The sequence below is a fragment of the Microcebus murinus genome, chromosome 1 (assembly GCF_040939455.1).
Source record: "Microcebus murinus isolate Inina chromosome 1, M.murinus_Inina_mat1.0, whole genome shotgun sequence".
In the NCBI taxonomy this organism is placed as follows: domain Eukaryota; kingdom Metazoa; phylum Chordata; class Mammalia; order Primates; family Cheirogaleidae; genus Microcebus; species Microcebus murinus.
The window spans coordinates 154,908,925-154,931,457 of NC_134104.1; the positions used below are offsets into that span (position 1 = coordinate 154,908,925).

The following is a 22,533-nucleotide window of genomic DNA, read 5'->3' on the forward strand; positions in this document are numbered from 1 at the left end:
TCAGCCTCCCGAGTAGCTGGGACTACAGGCATGCGCCACTACGCCCGGCTAATTTTATATATATATATTAGTTGGCCAATTAATTTCTTTCTATTTATTATAGAGATGGGGTCTTGCTCTTGCTCAGGCTGGTTTCGAACTCCTGACCTCGAGCAATCCGCCCGCCTCGGCCTCCCAGAGTGTTAGGATTACAGGTTTGAGCCACCGCGCCCGGCCTTGCTTTGCCTTTTGACTGTCCCTCTTCACTCTGATCATTAGCCAGTAATACTGCTCAGAGAGCATTTTCTATAAATAGGGATTTCGAGTAGTTTACAGAATTACACCAGCCAGAGGGTTTATTTTAGCCTTAATGAATAGGGTTTCCTATTTTCCTATTTCTTAGGTTTGATAGCTAAGCATTTTCTTAGTCTTACTGTGGGTCCTGGGTAGAAAAATAGATGAGATGCAGTAGCACAAGCTCATATACTTTTTTTTTTTTCTGAGACAGAGTCTCACTTTGTTGCCCAGGCTAGAGTGACAAGCTCATATACTGAGGGTGTCAAAGTCAGTGAAGCTGTTCTGTGTTCTTGTGTTGGAAGTAAAGTAAATCTAAACAAAACTCTTGTGGTATGTTGACTTAATTTATATTTATATTTTAAAAGCAGGATTCTAGTGTGAATAATCAGCCAAATAGTAAAAAAATAACTTTTTATGATTCAGTGGCTTTATCTTGCCCATCATGGGGTACATTTAATAGTGCTGAAGTTTTGCTTCTCATTTATACCTTCTCAAACTAATTGTTTTTTAAAATACCCTTGTCTAAAATACAAACATTAAAATTAATTTTATGTCTTTGAAACCGTTCATAATTTTTGGTCTCGAACGCCCGACCTCAAGCAGTCTTCCTGCCTCGACCTCCCAGAGTGCTGGGATTACAGCTGTGAGCCACTGTACCTGGCCTCTATAATTTTTGGTTCTGGACTGACTGTGCTGAAAACATTTTATTTTCTTACTGTGACCTTTGACAAAGAATGGTGACTAATTGGTAGTGTGGGCAGGAGACTGAGTGGCATTCTCCACTTCTCTGGAGTTGGTCAGTGTGGTATATTCTATTTCAGTTGTGGACAGTATTGTTTCCTTCTTTTCCTTTGGGGCTTCTGCTCTCCAGGAAGATAAGGCTTTAAAAGCAGCCTGTAGCACTAGAAGGTGAGGTAAGGTACTTGAAAAGAGCGACTTCTGCAAAAGAAAGATGAGGGATAGCTGGGTGCAGTGGCTCACGCCTGTAATCTCAGGACATTGGGAGGCCAAGGTGTTCAAGACCAGCCTGGGCAATATAGCGAGACCCCATCTCTAAAAAAATACAAAAATTAGCCAGGCGTGCTGGCATGTAGCTATAGTCTCAGCTACTCAGGAGGCTGAGGTGGGAGGATCACTTGAGTGCAGGAGTTCAAGGCCATAGTGAGCTATGATCACACCAATGCACTACAGACTGGGCAACACAGCAAGATGCTATCTCTCCCTCCCTCCCCCTCTCTCTCTCTCTCTCTCTCTCTCTCTCTCTCTCTCTCTCTCTCTCTCTCTCTCTCTCTCTCTCTCTCTCTCTCTCTTTTTTGAGACAGAGTCTCACTGTGTTGCCTGGGCTAGAGTACTGTGGCATCAGCCTAGCTCACAGCAACCTCCAACTCCTGGGCTGGAGCAATCCTTCTGTCTCAGCCTTCCTAGTAGCTGGGACTACAGACATGCGCCACCATGCCCAGCTCATTTTTTCTATATATTTTCTAGATGTCCAAGTAATTTCTTTCTATTTTTAGTAGAGATGGGGTCTCCCTCTTGCTCAGGCTGGTCTCAAACTCCCAAGTTCAAACAATCTTCCCGCCTCTGCCTCCCAGAGTGCTAGGATTACAGGTGTGAGCCACCACTCCTGGCCAACACTGTCTCTTAAAAAAAAAACTTTTGTTCTGCTTTTCCCCTCCTGACATTATAAGATGAACATTGTTCTGTAAATACAAGATTTCTAATGGTTAACCTGTCCCCAATTCTTAGACAATTTATTTTTTATGTTGGTTATAATAGGTAATGTTGCAATTAACATCTCCATGTAAAGTTGTTAGAGTCTTTTTTAATCATGATATTAAATATGCAACTTTTGACGAAATGAAAGGTGAAATGTGATTTATAGTTTTGCAGGAGCACATTTATCAACATCAAGTAAGTTAGATTTTTTTTTTTTTTTTTTGAGACAGAGTCTCACTCTGTTGCCCAGGCTAGAGTGAGTGCCATGGCGTCAGCCCAGCTCACAGCAACCTCAAACTCCTGGGCTCAAGCAATCCTACTGCCTCAGCCTCCTGAGTAGCTGGGACTACAGGCATGCGCCACCATGCCCAGCTAAGTTTTTCTATATATATTAGTTGGCCAATTAATTTCTTTCTATTTATTATAGAGATGGGGTCTTGCTCTTGCTCAGGCTGGTTTCGAACTCCTGACCTCAAGCAATCCGCCCGTCTGGGCCTCACAGAGTGCTAGGATTACAGATGTGAGCCACTGCGCCCGGCCATTAGATTGGTATTGATTTTTATTTTTAAGCACTGTGTATGTTTTCCCTAGTCTTTTTTTTCTGTGACTGGCATGGATTTGCAATTTTTATAGCTATGTAGAGATCCAGTCTCAACATTCCCTGGACTTGGAGCATGTGCAACCACAGAGTCATTCTTCCTGAGGCAGTCACCCTAAGTATATGTGCCAGTTAGGGGGAGCTCAATAATATGCAAAGGACTTGGAAGGAGGTGTCACATTCAGGTAAATGGTGGTCAGTGCCTAGCTTGGTTCCCTATTTTGGCATTTGCTGTTCATTTCTATGGATGTTGTGTATGTACATGCAGTATAAGAATTTATAAACAAGAAGTACCTCTTACAGAGTTCTTTCTCCTAATTGGTTTATAGTTGGCTGTGTGGGGGTTACACATCCATGGACTCAATAAACTTGATTGAAATTATTCAGGGAAAAAAATGATGGTTTCATCTGTACTGAACATGTACAGACTTTTTTTTTCGTTATTCCCTAAACAACACAGTATAACAACTATTTATGTAGCATTTACATTGTATTAGGTAATATAAGTAATCTAGTGATAGTTAAAGTATACAGGAAGATATGTGTAGGTTATATGCAAATACTACATCATTTTATATAAGGAACTTAATTAAGTTCCTTATATAAAATGATCTGTGGATTTGGGTATCTGAGGGGTGTCCTGAAAATAATCATCCAGGGTACTGAGGGACAACCATATATATATCAAAACAGAGTAGTGGGATTGGAAGGAATCAAATTCCTTTGATTTTGCAAATATTCTGGGTATCTCTGTTTTACCTCTTCACCTTGTAGAAGCATTTCCCCCTAGGCATCCCAGGGGTTGATAGGGGATTGCTTAAGAAGATCCACAAGGCTGTCTATGGCAGAAGTGAACCAGTACTGCCTTGGTTGTCAGAAACAGCTCTCTTTTTTTTTTTTTTTTTTGAGACAGAGTCTTACTCTGTTGCCCGGGCTAGACTGCCATGGCATCAGAGTAGCTCACAGCAACCTCAAACTCCTGGGCTCAAGTGATCCTTCTGCCTCAGCCTCCCAAGTAGGTGGGATTACAGGCATGCGTCACCATGCCCGGCTAATTTTTTCTATATATTTTTAGTTGTCCAATTAATTTCTTTCTATTTTTAGTAGAGATGGGATCTCACTCTTGCTCTGGCTGGTTTCGAACTCCTGACCTTGATGGATCCTCCCGCCTCCGCCTCCCTGAGTGCTAGGATTACAGGCATGAGCCACCACGCCTGGCCAGAAACACCTCTCTTAATTAGCTTGATGGTTCTCTGGGGCTGTGTCGATTGTCTAGCCAGTTTTTTGCCAAGAAAAGTGATATAGTCAATAATGGAATTCCAAATAGCATTTCGTTTATATTTGGCTATTAATCAGAACCTGGGACACCATCCATTTTCTGGGCCCTAATTTCACTGTGAAATGTTTCCATAAAATGTGCATCTCTTCACTGTAAACGTCCTGTCTGTATTCCTTTTGGGCTGGTAGATTGTCTTTGTATTTGATCTTCTCTGACCTCAGGGAGCTTTGCTTACTGGAAATGTTTTGTAGACAGGGCCTTACTCTGTCACCCAGGCTGGGGCATAGTGGCGTGATCATGGCTCACTGCAGCCTCAAACTCCTGGGCTCAAGCAATCCTTCTGCCTTAGCCTCCCAGGTAGCTGGGACTATAGGTGCGCACCACCACACCTGACTAAGTTTTATATTTTTTGTAGAGACAAGATCTTGCTATGTTGCTCAGGCTGGTCTAGAACTCCTGGTCTCAAGCAATCCTCCTGATTTTGCCTCCCTAGAATTATAGACATGAGCCATTGCATCTGGCCCTGGCCCAGTATTTTTATAGTGGAGTCCAGCCTCAGGAGGAGCCTTTGAACTGGCATGGATTCTGGGTCTTGAGGAAAATGAGGAAGTTCTACCTCTTATGTGAGGTATGATTAAAGAAGTATCTTTTGTATTTTTAGACTTTAGTTGGGCAGTGCTGGAATGATTCGATTGCCTAAGTGGAGAAATTTGTTAGGAGGACACTAGAAGAGAAGCTCTTTATTAAAGACCTAAAAATAGAATTCATTAAAGTCACAAATAGATTCATTAAAGTCACAAATAGATTCATTAAAGTCACAAATAGATAACAGTAGGATCCTGTCTTGCTATCTGCTGCTCTGGGTTTGTGCTACCAGCTGTTGCTTCTGCTTACCTGGAAAAGATGATAATATTTTGTCAGAAGGGTCATGTAGACCTAAAACACTGTGTTTGCCAGTCTGAAGATGTGCTTTTTCTAGTTTTAAAAGTAGTTTAGAGGCCGGGCACGGTGGCTCACACCTGTAATCCTAGCACTCTGGGAGGCCGAGGCAGACGGATTGCTCGAGGTCAGGAGTTGGAAATGAGCCTGAGCAAGAGCGAGACCCCGTCTCTGCTATAAATAGAAAGAAATTAATTGGCCAACTAATATATATAGAAAAAATTAGCCAGGCATGGTGGCGCATGCCTGTAGTCCCAGCTACTCGGGAGGCTGAGGCAGCAGGATTGGTTGAGTCCAAGAGTTTGAGCTTGCTGTGAGCTAGGCTGCCGCCACGGCACTCACTCTAGCCTGGTCAACAAAGTGAGACTCTGTCTCAAAAAATAAATAAATAAATGAATGAATGAATGAATGAATGAATGAATGAATGAATGAAGTTTAGAAAGTGACTGGATTCCTTGACATAGGAAGAAATCCTTAGCAGGAGAGTTGGTTCTTTTGTTTGTTTGTTTTGAGACAGAGTCTCACTTTGTTGCCCAGGCTAGAGTGAATGCCATGGTGTCAGCCTAGCTCACAGCAACCTCAAACTCCTGGGCTCAAGCAATCCTCCTGCCTCAGCCTCCCGAGTAGCTGGGACTACAGGCATGTACCACTATGCCCTGCTCATTTTTTCTATATATATTAGTTGGCCAGTTAATTTCTTTCTATTTATAGTAGAGACGGGGTCTCACTCTTGCTCAGGCTGGTTTCGAACTCCTGACCTTGAGCAATCTGCCCGCCTTGGCCTCCCAGAGAGCTAGGATTATAGGCGTGAGTGAGCTAACGGGCCCAGCCAGATTGCCCTTTTTTGAACTGCCTTTTTGGGGGAGAGGGTCCCTTTTGATTCTAACAGCTGGAGATGAAAATGTCTGCTTATGATTTCTTCCTGTGGACGCCTCTGGTGCCCCGGGCCGCCTATGCCCTTTCCGTCTGTGTGAGGGGGTGGAGGAATGTCCTGGCCTCCCCTCTGCCATCCTGCCATGAGCTTCCAGGGAAAATGGGGCCCATTGTGGGCTGTGCCTGAAGACACAGGCCTCCGCTTCAGTGTCAAGCCTGCTGTAGCCTCTGTGTCTGGTCTGCTGTGGTCACTGGGTGCCAGGGGGTTGGGAGCCCAGCAAGACATAGCTTCCTTAAATGCTGCCCTGCTGTTCATGAGTGTTCTGAAGGATGGTACTTATGCTTTGTTTGCCTTCAAGTCTGCCCTCTGATTTTGTCATGTCTTGCTAAATATTCTTGTAGGCCCTTTGCAGGCCCGAGCTCACTCTTGTAGCAGATATAAGGCCATATTTGGAGAAGCAGGCCAGATGCTTCCAAGGGTGGCTGAGTGCCTGGTCGCAGAAGGCCGGGTGCTCCCTCTGGGCAGTTTTTGTTTTTTTTTTGAGACAGTGTCTCACTCTGTTGCCCCAGCTAGAGTGCAGGACTTCATCATAGCTCACAGCAACCTCAAACTCCTGGGCTCAAGTGATTCTCCTGCCTCAGCCTCCCAAGTAACTGGGACTATAGGCACATGCCACTGTGCCTGGCTAATTTTTCTGTTTTTAGTAGAGACAGGGTCTCACTTTTGCTCAGGCTGGTTTTGAACTCCTGAGGTCAAGTGATCCTCCCTCCTTAGTCTCCCAGAGTGCTAGGATTACAGGTGTGAAACAGTGTGCCAGGCCCGGGTCTTTCTTACGTGGCAAATCCACTGGGCAGTACAGGATTAATCTACTTGTGATTAAAATTGGACTTTAAATTCTTGTTTTCTTTATTTTGGCTTTAATCAACTCTAGAACTCATTAAAGATATGAAATGTCAGAATATGGTTTTCCAGGTAGAAGAAGCCAGAGGCTCTTTTATTTTTTTTTTTTTTTTTTTTTTTTTTTTTTTTTTGGAGCTCATGTAGTTTGAAGAGGCTCTTTTAAAAACAGTTCTGGATAGGGGTGGTTTTCCCTGAGATCAAGCTGCCTTGCCCATCAGGCAGTTCTACTCCTCACTCTAGGCCAGTTGTTTCCCTGGGGGGAAAAATATGCTCTACTAAAAATAGAAAGAAATTAGCTGGACAACTAAAATATATAGAAAAAATTAGCCAGGCATGGTGGCATATGCCTGTAGTTGCAGCTACTTGGGATGCTGAGGCAGAAGGATCGCTTGAGCCCAGGAGTTTGAGGTTGCTGTGAGCTAGGGTGATAGGCTGATGCCACAGCACTCTAGCCTGGGCAACAGAGTGAGACTCTGTCTCAAAAAAAAAAAAAAAAAAATATATATATATATATATGAATATATGAACTGTGCTTATGATTTTGGTGAGCGGATAGATGAAGAGGTCATTGGCCACTTTCCCCCCCCCAGAGATGTTGGATCCATACAGGGATACAGATGTGTTACCAGCTGTTGTGCTTCAGCAGGTTCTGTGAGGGATACATGAGTGAGCTATTGGGGCAGAGGATGGAGGAGGCCATCCTTCATCCTTTAGAGTTGGCAGAGGGCTTTTCTGTGAGATCTATATGATTATGTGGATAGCTAGTGAGGAATTTGCTCCTTGGGAACTCAGATAGACTTTGGAATGGTCCTGGAATTTGTTCTCGATCTCCTGAGTAAAAAATTCCATTCTTGGCCGGGCGTGGTGGCTCATGCCTGTAATCCTAGCTCTCAGGGAGGCCGAGGTGGGCGGATCGTTTGAGCTCAGGAGTTTGAAACCAACCTGAGCAAGAGCGAGACCCTGTCTCTACTATAAATAGAAACAAATTAATTGGCCAACTAATATATATAGAAAAAAACAGCCGGGCATGGTGGCGCATGCCTGTAGTCTCTGCTACTCAGGAGGCTGAGGCAGAAGGATTGCTTGAGCCCAGGAGTTTGAGGTTGCTGTGAGCCAGGCTGCCGCCACGGCACTCACTCTAGCCTGGTCAACAAAGTGAGACTCTGTCTCAAAAAAAAAAAAAAAAAAATTTCCATTCTTTCTGTGGTGCTTCAGTATGTACGATTTGTTTGTCTTCCGTGGAAGGATCTCATGAAAGGAGCAGCTGGCACTGGAATTGCCCCAGGTGTTTACCTTCCTCTCACCTTTTTTCTTTTATTACAGAAACAAACAAGTAAATAAAAAACCCAGCCTTTTTTTTTTATCTTTCTGCCTGAACAGAGTGGTACATTTCTTTCTCTGTTTTAGGATTGGGAGTGGCATTTCATTTTTATCAAATAAAGGAGTAAAACATACTTGCCATGCTGAGATCACACTCCAAATGCCAGTGCTCGTTAAAAGATGGTATTGAGTTTTCTCAAAGAGAACTCTTCTTTCAGAGAGGGCCTGGTCACACTATGGTATTTTGAGTCATAAGAAGGGGTGAGGTCTGCCCACTGAGGGCTCTTGCTCTTTGGCAGGATAGGCAAGATTTTTGGTATAAGTGTGATGACACTAGGCAGTGAAAACACTGAGTGCCCTCATCAGTAGAAACCTGGTGCGGAGGAAGGAATCTACCAGAGGTACTGAGTTCTCTGAGACCCTCTCATCCTAGTGTGGCTATAAGTAGGGCTCTTGACAACTTTGCCTCAGTAAGATTGGGACTCTGGGCCGAGCGCAGTGGCTCATGCCTGTAATCCTAGCACTCTGGGAGGCCGAGGCGGCCGGATTGCTCAAGGTCAGGAGTTCGAAACCAGCCTGAGCAAAAGCGAGACCCCATCTCTACTATAAATAGAAAGAAATTAATTGGCCAATTCTCTCTCTCTCTCTCTCTCTCTCTATATATATATATATATATATATATATATATAGAAAAAATTAGCCGGCCATGGTGGCACATGCCTGTAGTCCCAGGTACTCCGGGAGGCTGGGGCAGAAGGATGGCTTGAGCCCAGGAGTTTGAGGTTGCTGTGAGCTAGGCTGACGCCATGTCACTCACTCTACCCTGGGCAAAGCGAGACTCTGTCTCAAAAAAAAAAAAAAAATTCAGACTCATTATCCTCTCCATAGGCTGCTGAAGAGAAAAAAAAAATGGCTTGCTAGTAATGCGCCCTGCAGGGTGCCTGGCTACTCTAAATCATTGCTACTTTTTTTTTTTTTTTGAGACAGAGTCTCACTCTGTTGCCTAGGCTAGAGTGCTGTGGCGTCAGCCTAGCTAACAGCAACCTCAGACTCCTGGGCTCAAGCGATCCTCCTGCCTCAGCCTCCCAAGTAGCTGGGACTACAGGCATGTGCCATCATGCCTGGCTAATTTTTTCTATACATTTTTAGTTGGCCAATTAATTTCTTTCTATTTTTAGTAGAGAGGGGGTCTCACTCTTGCTCAGGCTAGTTTTGAACTCCAGACCTTGAGCGATCCTCCCGTCTTGGCCTAATTTATTTATTTTTGGTACAGGGGTTGCCCTGGTTAGAGTGCAGTGGTGTCATCATATCTCACTGCAACCTTAAACTCCTGGGCTCAAGTGTTCCTCCTGCCTCAGCCTCCTGAGTAGCTGGACTACTACAGGTGCATACCACTAGGCCCAGCTATTTTTTCTTTCTTTCTTTCTTTTTTTTTTTTGAGACAGAGTCTCACTTTGTTGCCCAGGCTAGAATGAGTGCCGTGGCGGCAGCCTAGCTGACAGCAACCTCAAACTCCTGGGTTCAAGCGATCCTCCTGCCTCAGCCTCTCGAGTAGCTGGGACTACAGGCATACGCCACCATGCCCGGCTAATTTTTTCTATATATATTAGTTGGCCAATTAATTTGTTTCTATTTATAGTAGAGACGGGGTCTCGCCCTTGCTCAGGCTGGTTTCGAACTCCTGACCTTGAGCAATCCGCCCGCCTCGGCCTCCCAGAGTGCTAGGATTACAGGCGTGAGCCACCGCGCCCGGCCCCCCCCCCCTTTTTTTAAGAGGTGGGGTCTTGCTATGTTGTTCAGGCTGGTCTTGAACTTCTGGCCTCAAGTGATACTCCTGCCTTGGCCTCCTAAAGTGCTAGGATTACAGACATGAGCGACTGTACCCAGCTTTTTTAAAATTTTAAAGATATGTTCTCACTGTGTTGCCCAGGCTGGTCTTGAACACTTAGGCTTGAGTGGTCCTCCCACCTCAGCCACTTAAGTGGCTGGAATTATAGTCATGGACTGTCATGCTTGGCTGAATAGTGGTTTTTGAGTCACTCTTATGTTCTGGGCACTGTCCTAGCCCTGAGGAATGGATCTGGTAGTGGATGAGACTGGTATGGGCCCTCCTGCCCTAACCAGGCAGAAGAGGGAAGAGAAGTGACTATTATTTCTACTCACTTGGTATTTTTCAGAAGACACGGTGGTTTGCAGACACCTAGAGTGCTGCCCTTGACAAGTGATCACAGGCCATCTCTCTATGCCTCTGGTTCCTGTATTATAAGGTGAGTTGGAGAGGGCTGGGCCCATCTCAGCTGGTGATAGAAGAGGACCTTGGAGAGCTGGCAGATAGTTGTTCTAGATTATTTTCAAAGCCAAGCTGACATTTGGGTACTCACAGATTTGTCTGTGACCTATGAGCCATGATGTGGGAAGCCCAGGTGATAGTGGTGGGTCCTGTGAGACGGGATTTCAGGTACTGGTCAAAGTGAATTGCAGGAGCCCACTTGGTTTGGTGATGATTGGGGTAAGGGTAGGCAAGACTTCGGGAGATAACTGGGGAAGCTGCAGGAAGACATGGGAGGGGGATTAGTGAGGGTAAACCTTGGAGAGGAAAGGGGAGGGAGACTATAACTCACAGTGAGTGGAGGAACTTTGCCTAGTTTGTTCTGTTAATCTCCATCACTTGGAGGAAGTAGGAGGCCAGGGTTTACTGTCTGGGGACAGTGAGGGATGGGGATTAGAGAGGATAGTGGGGCCAAGTGGGCTAGTGGTAGGGATGGGAGATAGGTATAGAGACTTTGGCTAGCCCTGAGATAATGGAGAGTTATGGGAGCAGAGATAGAGCCAACTTCTGAATGGAAACTGAGGCGGTGAGGTTGGATTGCCCAAAGTTGAGGCATGGTAGAGCAAGAAAGGCAGTGCAGGTGTGCTTTACTGGGGAGCAAGTTAAAGCCCCTCAGGCTGTAGGAGTCAGGAAAATCTTCAGTGGAGGAGGGTAGTATGACTGGAGGGGATATGTTGGAATTTTTGGACACCCAGTTAATAAAACAAAAAAAACCCTTTACTCCCTCCCTGGGAGCCAATTAAGAGGTGGATAAAGGAGCCAGGCAGGTGGTAGTCATAATATCAGTTTGATAACCAAAAGAGTTGTTGGAGAGTGGGACCTGAGTGAGTGGCCACTGAGGGTTTTCTAGAGCTGAACTCCCAAATTAGATAGGTATCCACCCTGTTGCCTGTGGGGCCATCCTCTAATCACTCTTCTCAGTTCAGCTCCCTTTCTGCACATGCTGCTTTGTAAAGTGTCTAAGCTCTTCCAGGGCTAGTTTTATGTTTACTTCATCTTATTTTAAAAAATATATTCTAGGCCAGGATACATGGGATCTTATGCCTGTAATCCCAACACTTTGGGAGGCTGAGGTGGAAGGATCATGTGAGGCCAGAAGTTTAAGACCAGCCTGAGCAACATAGCGAGACCCTGCCTCTACCAAAAACAAAAATTAGCTGGGCGTGGTGGCACGCTCCTGTTTTCCCAGCTGCTCCTGTAGCCCCATCTACTTGGGAGGCCGAACTGGGAGGACTGCTTGAGCCCAGGAGTTTGAGCCAGCAGATTGCATCACTGCACTCCAGCCTGGGTGACAGAGTGAGACCCTGTCTCAAAACTAAACTGAACTGAAATATATTCTACAACTTTTTTTTCTTCATTAATATAAAACAAAAATATAAAAAATAAGACCAAGAAAATTCAGCTTAGTGAATTATTAGGTCAAGAAGTGTATCAACCAATAGGCCTTTTAGTGTGCCCTATCCCTGCTACAGCCCCCTTTTCCTCCCTTACAAAGGTGACCTCCAATGTGACTTCTGTGCTCATTTCATTATGTTTCTTTATAGTTTATCTCCCAAGTGTGCATCCTTGTGTACTGTATTTTAATTTTTTTTTTTTTTTAACTTGGTGTATCTTTTAAATCTCTTTAATCTACAGTTTCCCCTTCTATTCCTTTTCCTTGTGATTATCTGCTGGAGAACCTGGGCCTGAGTTTCTCACAGTCCAGATTTAGTGGGTTGCATTTTAGGGTTGCTCTTCTCTGTATTTTTTGTAAATAGGCAGCTGGATCCAACAGCTTGATCAGCCTCAAGTTCAGTCCCTTTGGCAAGGCTGGGGCGGCTTTGGCTCTCTCCTCTGGAGTGCTAGCTTCCTCTTGTTGTCACCACTTTGTTCATTGCAGGTACCAAGAGCATTACTTCTGTGGGAAGACTGTGGGGTCTGAGGAGAGGTTGGCCCAGTAGTCCTTGTCAGACCAGTCTCCTCAGTGTGGTTGTGACACTAGCCTGATTTACCGGGATGGGCTTATAGCACTGTCCCCCTCTTTGGCCCTCCTTTCTTCCTTCACATTGCTCCTGTCCCCTAACTTTCAGCTTTCCTGCCTTTCATTTTCTGTCCCCTATCTTGTCCCGTCTTCAGCTTTTCTCTCTTCCTTTCCTCATTTGTTTTTTTTTTTTTTTTTTTTTTTGATACAGAGTCTCGCTTTGTTGCCCAGGCTAGAGTGAGTGCCATGGTGTCAGCCTAGCTCACAGCAACCTCAATCTCTTGGGCTCAAGCAATCCTCCTGCCTCAGCCTCCCGAGTAGCTGGGACAACAGGCATGCGCAACCATGCCCAACTAATTTTTTCTATATATTTTTAGTTGGCCAATTAATTTCTTTCCATTTATAGTAGAGACGGGGTCTCGCTCTTGCTCAGGCTGGTTTTGAACTCCTGACCTCGAGCAATCCACCTGCCTTGGCCTCCCAGAGTGCTAGGATTACAGGCGTGAGCCACTGCGCCCGGCCTCCTCATTTGTTTATATAGTATTTTTTTTTTTTTTTTTTTGAGACAGAGTCTCACTTTGTTGCCCAGGCTAGAGTGAGTGCCGTGGCATCAGCGTGGCTCACAGCAACCTCAAACTCCTGGGCTCAAGCGATCCTTCTGCCTCAGTCTCCCAAGTAGCTGGGACTACAGGCATGTGCCACCATGCCCGGCTAATTTTTTCTGTATATATATATATATTAGTTGCCCAATTAATTTCTTTCTATTTATAGTAGAGACGGGGTCTCGCTCTTGCTCAGGTTGGTTTCAAACTCCTGAGCTCAAAGGATCCGCCTGCCTCAGCCTCCCAGAGAGCTAGGATTACAGGCGTGAGCCACCTTGCCCAGCTTATATAGTATTCTGATTGAAGAAAATTTGGAGATTAGGAGAGGAGTTCTCATACTGCTTAGTCATTTACCAGTGACCAAAGGACTGTGGGATTATGGATGGGATTGTGGAAGCCTAGGTTTCCCCATCTGTAAAATGGTGATTTACATGGCTGCATCAAACCGTGTCCCATGATTTTTCTGTTTTACAAAATTTTTCTATGTTTGAAAGCTATTTTAGAGTAGTTTCCTGCGTCTCCATGTGGGGCATAGCCCCAGTAAGGAAATGGAGAAATGAGAGCAGCCAGAATCTAGTCTTTCTTCATATCTGCACCATCAGGCTGGGTAGGCTGGGTAGGCTGGGTGAATATGGAAGGCTCTGTGGGCTGTGGTCATGGCCTCACCTGCTGGTCTCAAGCTCTGGGTACAGAGACTTGCCTTACAGGATAGGCGTGTCAGTTGTCAGTGCTGCTACCATGCTGGCAGATGGCCAAAGATGTGGGCATGTGGGGGGGGGGGAGTGTTGCTTCAGTGTAGGGTGGGCCCAGGCTCCCTGCTCAGGAACTTGTCAGCTGCTCCTGGCTTTCTCGTGTGCAGGCCCCACTGCAGCTTACCCTGAAATTTGATGTGCAGCCCAAACCTGTGTCTTGTGTGAGGGTTACTCTGTTATCACCTCTGAGACAGAGCCACTGCCTGATTGTCTGTTGCTGTGAGGCAAAGGGCTGTAGTCATGCCTGGCCTTTATTTATCCTTGTTGTAAGGACTCTCAAACCCTTGCCTGATCTCACTGCCCTCGTGTTTGGAGTTGCCTCTGGGAGAAGGTGCCTTGTATGGGACACTTAAAATGTGCTTATGGTGTGTTTGTTTTGGTATTATTTTACACATTTAATTTTTTTATACTTAAATAATTTTGAAAGCAAGTAAATTCAGATTTTTTTTTTTTTTGAGACAGAGTCTCACTATGTTGCCCAGGCTAGAGTGAGTGCCGTGGCGTAAGCCTCGCTCACAGCATCCTCAAACTCCTGGGCTCAAGCGATCCTCCTGCCTCAGCCTCCCTAGTAGCTGGGACTATGGGCATACGCCACCATGCCCAGCTAATTTTATATATATACATTAGTTGGCCAATTAATTTCTTTCTATTTATAGTAGAGACGGGGTCTCACTCTTGCTCAGGCTGGTTTCGAACTCCAGATCTCGAGCAATCCTCCCGCCTCGGCCTCCCAGAGTGCTAGGATTACAGGCGTGAGCCACCACGCCCGGCCAGATTTTTTATCTTATATGTTCACCAAGGTTACTTAGGCCTAAGGTGGTAGACCAGGTTTTGTTTTCTTGTTTGTATTTATTTATTTTTTGTTTTGAGACAGAGTCTCACTTTGTTGCCCAGGCTAGAGAGAGTGCCATGGCGTCAGCCTAGCTCACAGCAACCTCAAACTCCTGGGCTCAAGCAATCCTTCTGCCTCAGCCTCCCGAGTAGCTGGGACTGCAGGCATGCACCACCATGCCTGGCTAAATTGTTCTCTATATATTAGTTGACCAATAAATTTCTTTCTATTTATAGTAGAGATGGGGTCTCGCTCTTCCTCTGGCTGGTTTCCAACTCCTGACCTTGAGCAATCCTCCCACCTCGGCCTCCCAGAGTGCTAGGATTACAGGCGTGAGCCACTGTGCCAGGCCGGGTTTTTTTGTTTTGAATCCAAGTTTTCTGAGGGTTGTCCTTTAGAGAGGAGAATGTAAGGCATTCCAGAGTCAGGGAGGCGTGGGCTGTGCTTAGGAAAGGGCTGAGGGAAGCATTGCTCTGGAGCTGCCTGTAGGAGTGGGTGTCAGACTGCTAGCAGTAGGCTGGGCGATGAGGGAGGGCTAACTCTCTCCTGTATGAGAAATTTAATTTATACCAGTACATTTAAAAACCAAATCACCATAATTTAGTGAGGTCAAGACCACAACCATTGCCTCTGATCTTCTAGTAAATTATTAAAAAAAAAAAAAAAAGACCACAACCATGACTAGTTGTTGAGATGGTAAAGCAGGAGATAAAGCCATGCTTTTTCGTATGAGCTGCTCTGATGTTCTCTGATGTTTGTGTTGGGCTCCTAGCAAAGGTCCTTAGAGGGGGTCCTTCACTTCACTTCAGTTGTTTGTGGGTGGCAGGCAGGTAGCAGGCCCCAACAAAATTATCCCATGACAGAGGCTGAATTTTCTCATTCTTCAGGCTTTGAAAATCTGCTCATGTAGAGAAAGATGTTTCACTAAATCTCCTAGTAACCTAGTAGTGTTTGATTTTATTTATGTCACTTTTTAAAAAGTGAAGCAAAATTTACATGTAGTAAATGCATAAATCCTAAATGTATAGCTTGTTTTTTTTTTTTTTTTTTGAGACAGAGTCTCACTTTGTTGCCCAGGCTAGAGAGAGTGCGGTGGCGACAGCCTGGCTCACAGCAACCTCAAATTCCTGGGCTCAAGCAATCCTCTTGCCTCAGCCTCCTGAGTAGCTGGGACTACAGGCATGCGCCACTATGCCTGGCTAATTTTTTCTATATATGTTTTCAGTCGGTCAATTAATTTCTTTCTATTTTTAGTAGAGATGGGGTCTTGCTCAGGCTGGTTTCAAACTCCTGACATGGAGCAATCCGCCCGCCTCGGCCTCCCAGAGTGCTAGGATTACAGGCGTGAGCCATCGCGCCTGGCTTAATTTTTTATATATGTATATATTTTTTAGTTGTCCAGCTAATTTGTTTCTGGTTTTTTTTTTTTAGTAGAGACGGGGTCTTGCTCTTGCTTAGACTGGTCTCGAACTCCTGACCTCGAGCAATCCACCCACCTTGGCCTCCCAGAGTACTAGGATCACAGGTGTGAGCCACCATGCCCTGCCTCATGTAGGCTATTAAGTAATTCAAGCTATTACTCCCAGGTTAAATTTATGACACCTGTTGCCCACCATGGCCATAATCAAGCCATATGAGAAGGGCGAACTGCTGTTTCAGACCGTTTCACCATGCCCCACCTTCCTAATGTTATTAATGAAAGAGTTTAATAATAACTCACTGTTAGTGAAAGTAAAGAAGTCACTCTTGGCTGGGCGCGGTGGCTCATGCCTATAATCCTAGCACTCTGGGAGGCCGAGGCGGGCAGATTGCTTGAGGTCAGGAGTTCAAAACCAGCCTGAACAAGAGTGAGACCCCGTCTCTACTATAAATAGAAAGAAATTAATTGGCCAACTAATATATATAGAAAGAATTAGCCGGGCATGGTGGCGCATGCCTGTAGTCCCGGCTACTCAGGAGGCTGAGGCAGAAGGATTGCTTGAGCCCAGGAGTTTGAGGTTGCTGTGAGCTAGGCTGACGCTATGGCACGCACTCTAGCCTGGGCAATAAAGCGAGACTCTGTCTCAAAAAAAAAAAAAAAAAAAAAAAAAGTCACTCTTTTAAGTGGGAGTGTAAATTAAAAGGCATTTTGCCAGTATCTGTCAGTGTACATACCCTTTGACCCAGCATCTCCACATCTAGGATTTTATCCTCAGATTTGTTTCCAGGAGAATGCAAGGATGAGTGTGAGAGACCACTCTTGAGAGCAAAACACCTAGGACACTTAGATATTTAAATGTGCCACGTATAGTAGGAGAAAGGAGGTTGCTCTACCCAGTGGGACTGAGATCTTTCAGTCCTACTAAAGTTTAAAAAAGGAACAGTTATGAAGAATGTGATTCCATTTGAGCTTAATGAAATAAAGATGTACTTGTTTATGTGTTTAGAGATAGACATTAAATGTGTCACTTTTGGAGAGTTATTGAAGATTACCCAGCCTGCTCCTCCAAGGGCTTAGGAGGGAGACCTGCTTTTCTCTTGTGCTCTAGTGTGTTGTTGGAATTTGTTTTACTTCCATGTGAATTATTTTTATTGCAGAGTCAAAAGGGGAGGACCAGGCAGCTGATGGCATCATTGTGAGTCTGACTGGGTATTGATAGTAGGGAAACACTGTGTGTAGTCTGCCCAGATCTTGCCTTTAGCTCTGGGACTACCAAACTCAGTGATGGTCTAGTCTGGGTATTTTTCCTCCAGGAGGGAAGGCTCTTGGGAAGGGAAGATGAATCTATTTTTGATCTTAAAGAAACATTGCTCAATGTAGTAATTTCAGGCCCCAGTGTGACATTTTCTTCCATTTTAACCCAAGTCACTTTTAAAACAAATAAACAAAATCATTTTTTGTATATTTTGTGTTTGTAGTGTTTCTGGAAAAAAATGCTTTTAAAATACCCACACTTCCTTTCATAAACTTGGAAAGCTTGAGGACCTGGTGGAATTTGTATTTTCAGTCATGCTGTCTGGGGGTTTAGTGCCTGGAATACAGAACTCTAGAGGACAAAGCACTGGGATTCGAGGTAGATGGTAGGTTGAGGGTTATATAGGCCATCACAGTTTATAGAAATTACCTGCTGACTTTGCTTTACCATTGTCAGTAGCTAGCCCTCCTTTGCCAGGGAGGTCCTGAGATCCTGAGAGGGGATTTGGACCATGCTGCACATTCCTCCTTCTTACCACTGATTTTTTTTCCCCCCATTTCATGTGGCATATATTTCTGTAACTTTTATTTAATAAAAATTTTGAAATAACTTTAAATTTACAGAAAAAAATTGCAAGAATAATTCAAGGAACTCCCATATACTCTTTACCTAGATTCATCATTTGTTTACATTTTACCTTGTTTGCTTTTTTTTTTTTTCTATATATATTAGTTGGCCAATTAATTTCTTTCTTTTTTTTTTTTTTTTTTTTTTTTTTTTTTTTTTTTTGGAGACAGAGTCTCACTTTGTTGCCCAGGCTAGAGTGAGTGCCGTGGCGTCAGCCTAGCTCACAGCAACCTCAAACTCCTGGGCTCAAGCGATCCTTCTGCCTCAGCCTCCCGAGTAGCTGGGACTACAGGCATGCACCACCACGCCCGGCTAATTTTTTTGTATATATATTAGTTGGCCAATTAATTTGTTTCTATTTATAGTAGAGACGGGGTCTCGCTCTTGCTCAGGTTGGTTTCGAACTCCTGAACTCAAAGGATCCGCCCGCCTCGGCCTCCCAGAGAGCTAGGATTACAGGCGTGAGCCACCGCGCCCGGCCTGTTTGCTTTTCATTCTATTTTCTCTGTACATTTTTTCCTGAACCATCTATGAACAACTGACAGAAACACCATGCCTCTTTGTTCCTAAATACTTAATTATATACTTCCTAAGAATGACAATCTTATCTTACATAACCACAGTATAGCTATCAATATCAGGAAATTTAACACTGGTATAATACTATTATTTAATCTATAGTCCATATTCAAGTTTTCTCAGTTATCCTAATAACATCTTTTTTTTTTTTTTTTTTTTTTTGAGACAGAGTCTCACTTTGTTGTCCAGGCTAGAGTGAGTGCCGTGGCGTCAGCCTAGCTCACAGCAACCTCAAACTCCTGGGCTCAAGCGATCCTCCTGCCTCAGCCTCCCGAGTAGCTGGGACTACAGGCATGCGCCACCATGCCCGGCTAATTTTTTATATATATATCAGTTGGCCAATTAATTTCTTTCTATTTATAGTAGAGACGGGGTCTCGCTCTTGCTCAGGCTGGTTTTGAACTCCTGACCTTGAGCAATCCGCCCGCCTCGGCCTCCCAAGAGCTAGGATTACAGGCGTGAGCCACAGCGCCCGGCCGTAATAACATCTTTGATAGCCCCATATGGATAGGCACGAGGTGCTGGTTTGTCCTGATGATTAGCTCTATTAAGGAAGTGCCTGGCAATTTTCTCTTGTAAAGTTGCTGTTTTTCTTTTTGTTATTAAGTGACTTATGGGGAGAACACTTGAGACTATGTGAACATTCTGTCCTCTTCCTCATCAAATTTTGACCCTCTCTAATGGTGTTTCTAAGCCCTTCATTCCTTTTGTGTTAGTTGTCATCTTACTCTAATGGAGAGCTTTCTCATCTCCCATGTTTGTTTATTGGTTTAGTTATAGTAGTTCATATTGATAACTTATTCAGTGTGGTATAATACATATTAGTTTGGTGCCCAGATTGACCCAGGTTTGGTTAGTGGTTGCGTCTTCAGTCTGGCCTCTGTTCTTTTGATGTGTCTTCATCATTGTTTGAGTTCTTCCTGACTTTCTGGGTTGCCTCTTCAGTCTGGCCTCTGTTCTTTTTTTTTTTTTTTTTTGAGACAGAGTCTCGCTTTGTTGCCCAGGCTAGAGTGAATGCCATGGCGTCAGCCTAGCTCACAGCAACCTCAAACTCCTGGGATCAAGCAATCCTACTGCCTCAGCCTCCAGAGTAGCTGGGACTACAGGCATGCACCACCATGCCCGGCTAATTTTTTCTATATGTATTAGTTGGTCAATTAATTTCTTTCTATTTATAGTAGAGACGGGGTCTTGCTCTTGCTCAGGCTGGTTTCGAACTCCTGACCTCAAGCAATCTGCCCGCCTTGGCCTCCCAGAGTGCTAGAATTACAGGCGTGAGCCACCGAGCCCAGCCTGAAAATCTTATAAATCTAATTTTAGCCAGGTGCAGTGGTACACACCTGTAGTCCCTACTTGGGAGGATCACTTGAACCCAGGAGTTTAAGGCTGTAGCACACTATGATTGCATCTGTGAATAGCCACAGCACTCTAGCTTGGGCAACATAATGAGACCTTATCTCTAAAAATAAAAAAGAAATAAATCTAATTTTGTATTCAGTTACTTAATCATGTTGCAGTTGGATAAGGAGTTTCATGAGTGGCCAGTTCTTGATCTTTGTTCTGAGTGGGAAATTGAACACATGATATTAGCAGAATACAATTGGACTTCAGTAACAAAACAGTTTTTTTTTGCCTGGCTCAAAAAGAATTTATTTCTACTTAATTGGTGGAAAATTATTGGAACCACTGAGTTGATTTCTAAAGAGGAAAGATATGCTAGAATGTTGATGCCAGCGACCCTGTCTACTGGTGCCAGCTGCCTGAAGCTCAGCTCCATGAGGCAGTGCTATTTGTGCTGTTGTCAGAGCTTTGAGGTAATGGTGCAATGTTCCTTGAGGCTGTGGAGTTGGTATGCCCTGGTGATCCAGGTGGTTTTTTTTTTTTTTTTTTGAGACAGAGTCTCGCTTTGTTGCACAGGCTAGAGTGAGTGCCGTGGCGTCAGCCTAGCTCACAGCAACCTCAAACTCCTGGGCTCAAGCAATCCTTCTGCCTCAGCCTCCCGAGTAGCTGGGACTACAGGCATGCGCCACCACGCCCGGCTAATTTTATATATATATATTAGTTGGCCAATTAATTTCTTTCTATTTATAGTAGAGACGGGGTCTCACTCTTGCTCAGGCTGGTTTCGAACTCCTGACCTCGAGCAATCCGCCCGCCTCGGCCTCCCAGAGTGCTAGGATTACAGGCTTGAGCCACCGCGCCCGGCCCCCAGGTGGTTTTTGATATGGTTCTGCCCTAGGTGGGTGCCAGTGTTACAGGAAGATATGTATCTGACCTGTGTCATCATTAGACTATGAGAGCAGATCAGATCTGGTCCCTGCTATCACTATTCTGAGAATTTAATGAAGAAGGAAAGATGTTAGATAATGAAGTGCCCAGTTAGGCAGGTTTCCTGAGGAAGTGGCATTTAGGGGGCTAAGAACTGGAGGGTGAGAGGGTGTTAGAAAAAACTCCACTTGGCCGGGCGCGGTGGCTCACGCCTGTAATCCTAGCACTCTGGGAGGCCGAGGCGGGCGGATTGCTCAAGGTCAGGAGTTCAAAACCAGCCTGAGTGAGACCCCGTCTCTACCATAAAAATAGAAAGAAATAGCCGGACGCGGTGGCGCGCGCCTGTAGTCCCAGCTACTCGGGAGGCTGAGATGGGAGGATCGCTTGAGCCCAGGAGTTCTGGGCTGTAGTGCGCTATGCCGATCGGGTGTCCGCACTAAGTTCGGCATCAATATGGTGACCTCCCGGGAGCGGGGGACCACCAGGTTGCCTAAGGAGGGGTGAACCGGCCCAGGTCGGAAACGGAGCAGGTCAAAACTCCCGTGCTGATCAGTAGTGGGATCGCGCCTGTGAATAGCCACTGCACTCCAGCCTGGGCAACATAGCGAGACCCCGTCTCTAAAAAAAAAAAAAAAAAAAAAAAATAGAAAGAAATTAATTGGCCAACTAATATATATAATATAAAAATCAGCCGGGCATGGTGGCTCGTGCCTGTAGTCCCAGCTACTCGGGAGGCTGAGGCAGGAGGATCGCTTGAGCCCAGGAGTTTGAGGTTGCTGTGAGCTAGGCTCAAGCCATGGCACTCACTCTAGCCTAGGCAAGAAAGCGAGACTCTGTCTCAAAAAAAAAAAAGAAAAAACTCCACTTAATGAGTGCTTATGAGTACCTTTTTTTTTTTTCTTTAAGATAGAGTCTTGCTATGTTGCCCAGGCTGGTCTCAAACTCCTGAGGTCATGCAGTTCTGCTTCAGCCTCCCAAGTAGCTAGGATTATAGGTATATACCATCATACCCAACTTAGTACATTTTTTTGTGCCAGCCAGTGAGGATGGTACAAAGAAGAGGAGTATACAGGGAGCTATGTGATTGGGGCTGAATTGTGAATGTCAGAAGGATGGTGAGCCTTGGGGTTCCAAGGTAGAGGTGGCTGCAGGCTTTGGATCAGAGGAGGGAGATGGACAGCATGAAGATGAGGACCTAGGTGTCAGTGGGAAGCCCAGGGTTGCTTTAGGAGTTTTGGGTGTATGTGGAGTTGAACCTAGTGTCTGCCTGTGTCTAGTTGTGTAGGGTCTTAAGCCCAGCCAGTGGTTGGACTTTATCCATGGGCAGCAGTTGTTAGCTGCTTGGACCCATGTGATGACAACTGTGGCTTGTGCAAGTTAATCTGGTGAGCTGGGCGTTAATTCTTGGCTCTGCCTCTGACTTGATGTGTATGTCAGTTTCTTCATGTCATAAAGTCTAGCTGTTCAGGGTCTTTTTAGGTATCTGGGGTCACATGCCAACCTTATGACACTATTGCTTCCAGAACATGGCAGTCTTCATTACAAGCTGTTGAGTGTAGGGCAAACCATAGTTACTGTAAGAGGCAGACCTTATGGAATCTGGTCTGTGCAGTCACCAACCAAGCTGAGTGGCTGATGTGTTACCCTCAGTTTATCCTGATTGTGGCCCTGTGAGGTATGTGATAGCATGGTTCTCATTTAAGTGATGGGAAGACTGGTTTAGGCAGCAGCTGGAGGCCAACTTTAGGTGCTTGAGCTCACACCACAGGATTAGGGTGGAGCCAGGGACTGCAGCAGTGCTGCCACCCTGAGGAGGTTTGGGGCCAGGTAAGCAGAAGGGAGAACAGCTCCAATACCACTCATGGGTATTCCATGTGGTCCCATTGCTGCCTCTGAGCAGCACTTGACTGTTGCCTTTGCTGGGTGATGTGTTTTGTGAGGGGGACAGCATATCTGAGGATTTGGAATTATGTATATTTTAATACAGGAGTGCTTGCCCTGGAGGAT

General features: G+C 45.1%; 2 protein-coding genes across 5 annotated transcripts in view; one reads left to right on the plus strand and one right to left on the minus strand.

The window, feature by feature from the left end:
- GPX1 (glutathione peroxidase 1) overlaps positions 1-22,533 on the minus strand; it is a 266,951-nt gene that overhangs the window by 112,203 nt on the left and 132,215 nt on the right. The window lies entirely within an intron of this gene.
- Positions 1-22,533, plus strand: part of DAG1 (dystroglycan 1) — a 75,539-nt gene that overhangs the window by 6,553 nt on the left and 46,453 nt on the right. For 2 of the 4 annotated variants that reach the window (XM_012771285.2, XM_012771284.2), the window contains exon 2: positions 10,080-10,169. The exons of the other annotated variants lie outside the window; for them this stretch is intronic. The gene's annotated coding sequence lies outside the window, so the exon portion shown is untranslated. The remainder of the gene's footprint in view (positions 1-10,079; positions 10,170-22,533) is intronic. 4 annotated transcript variants of the gene reach the window in all.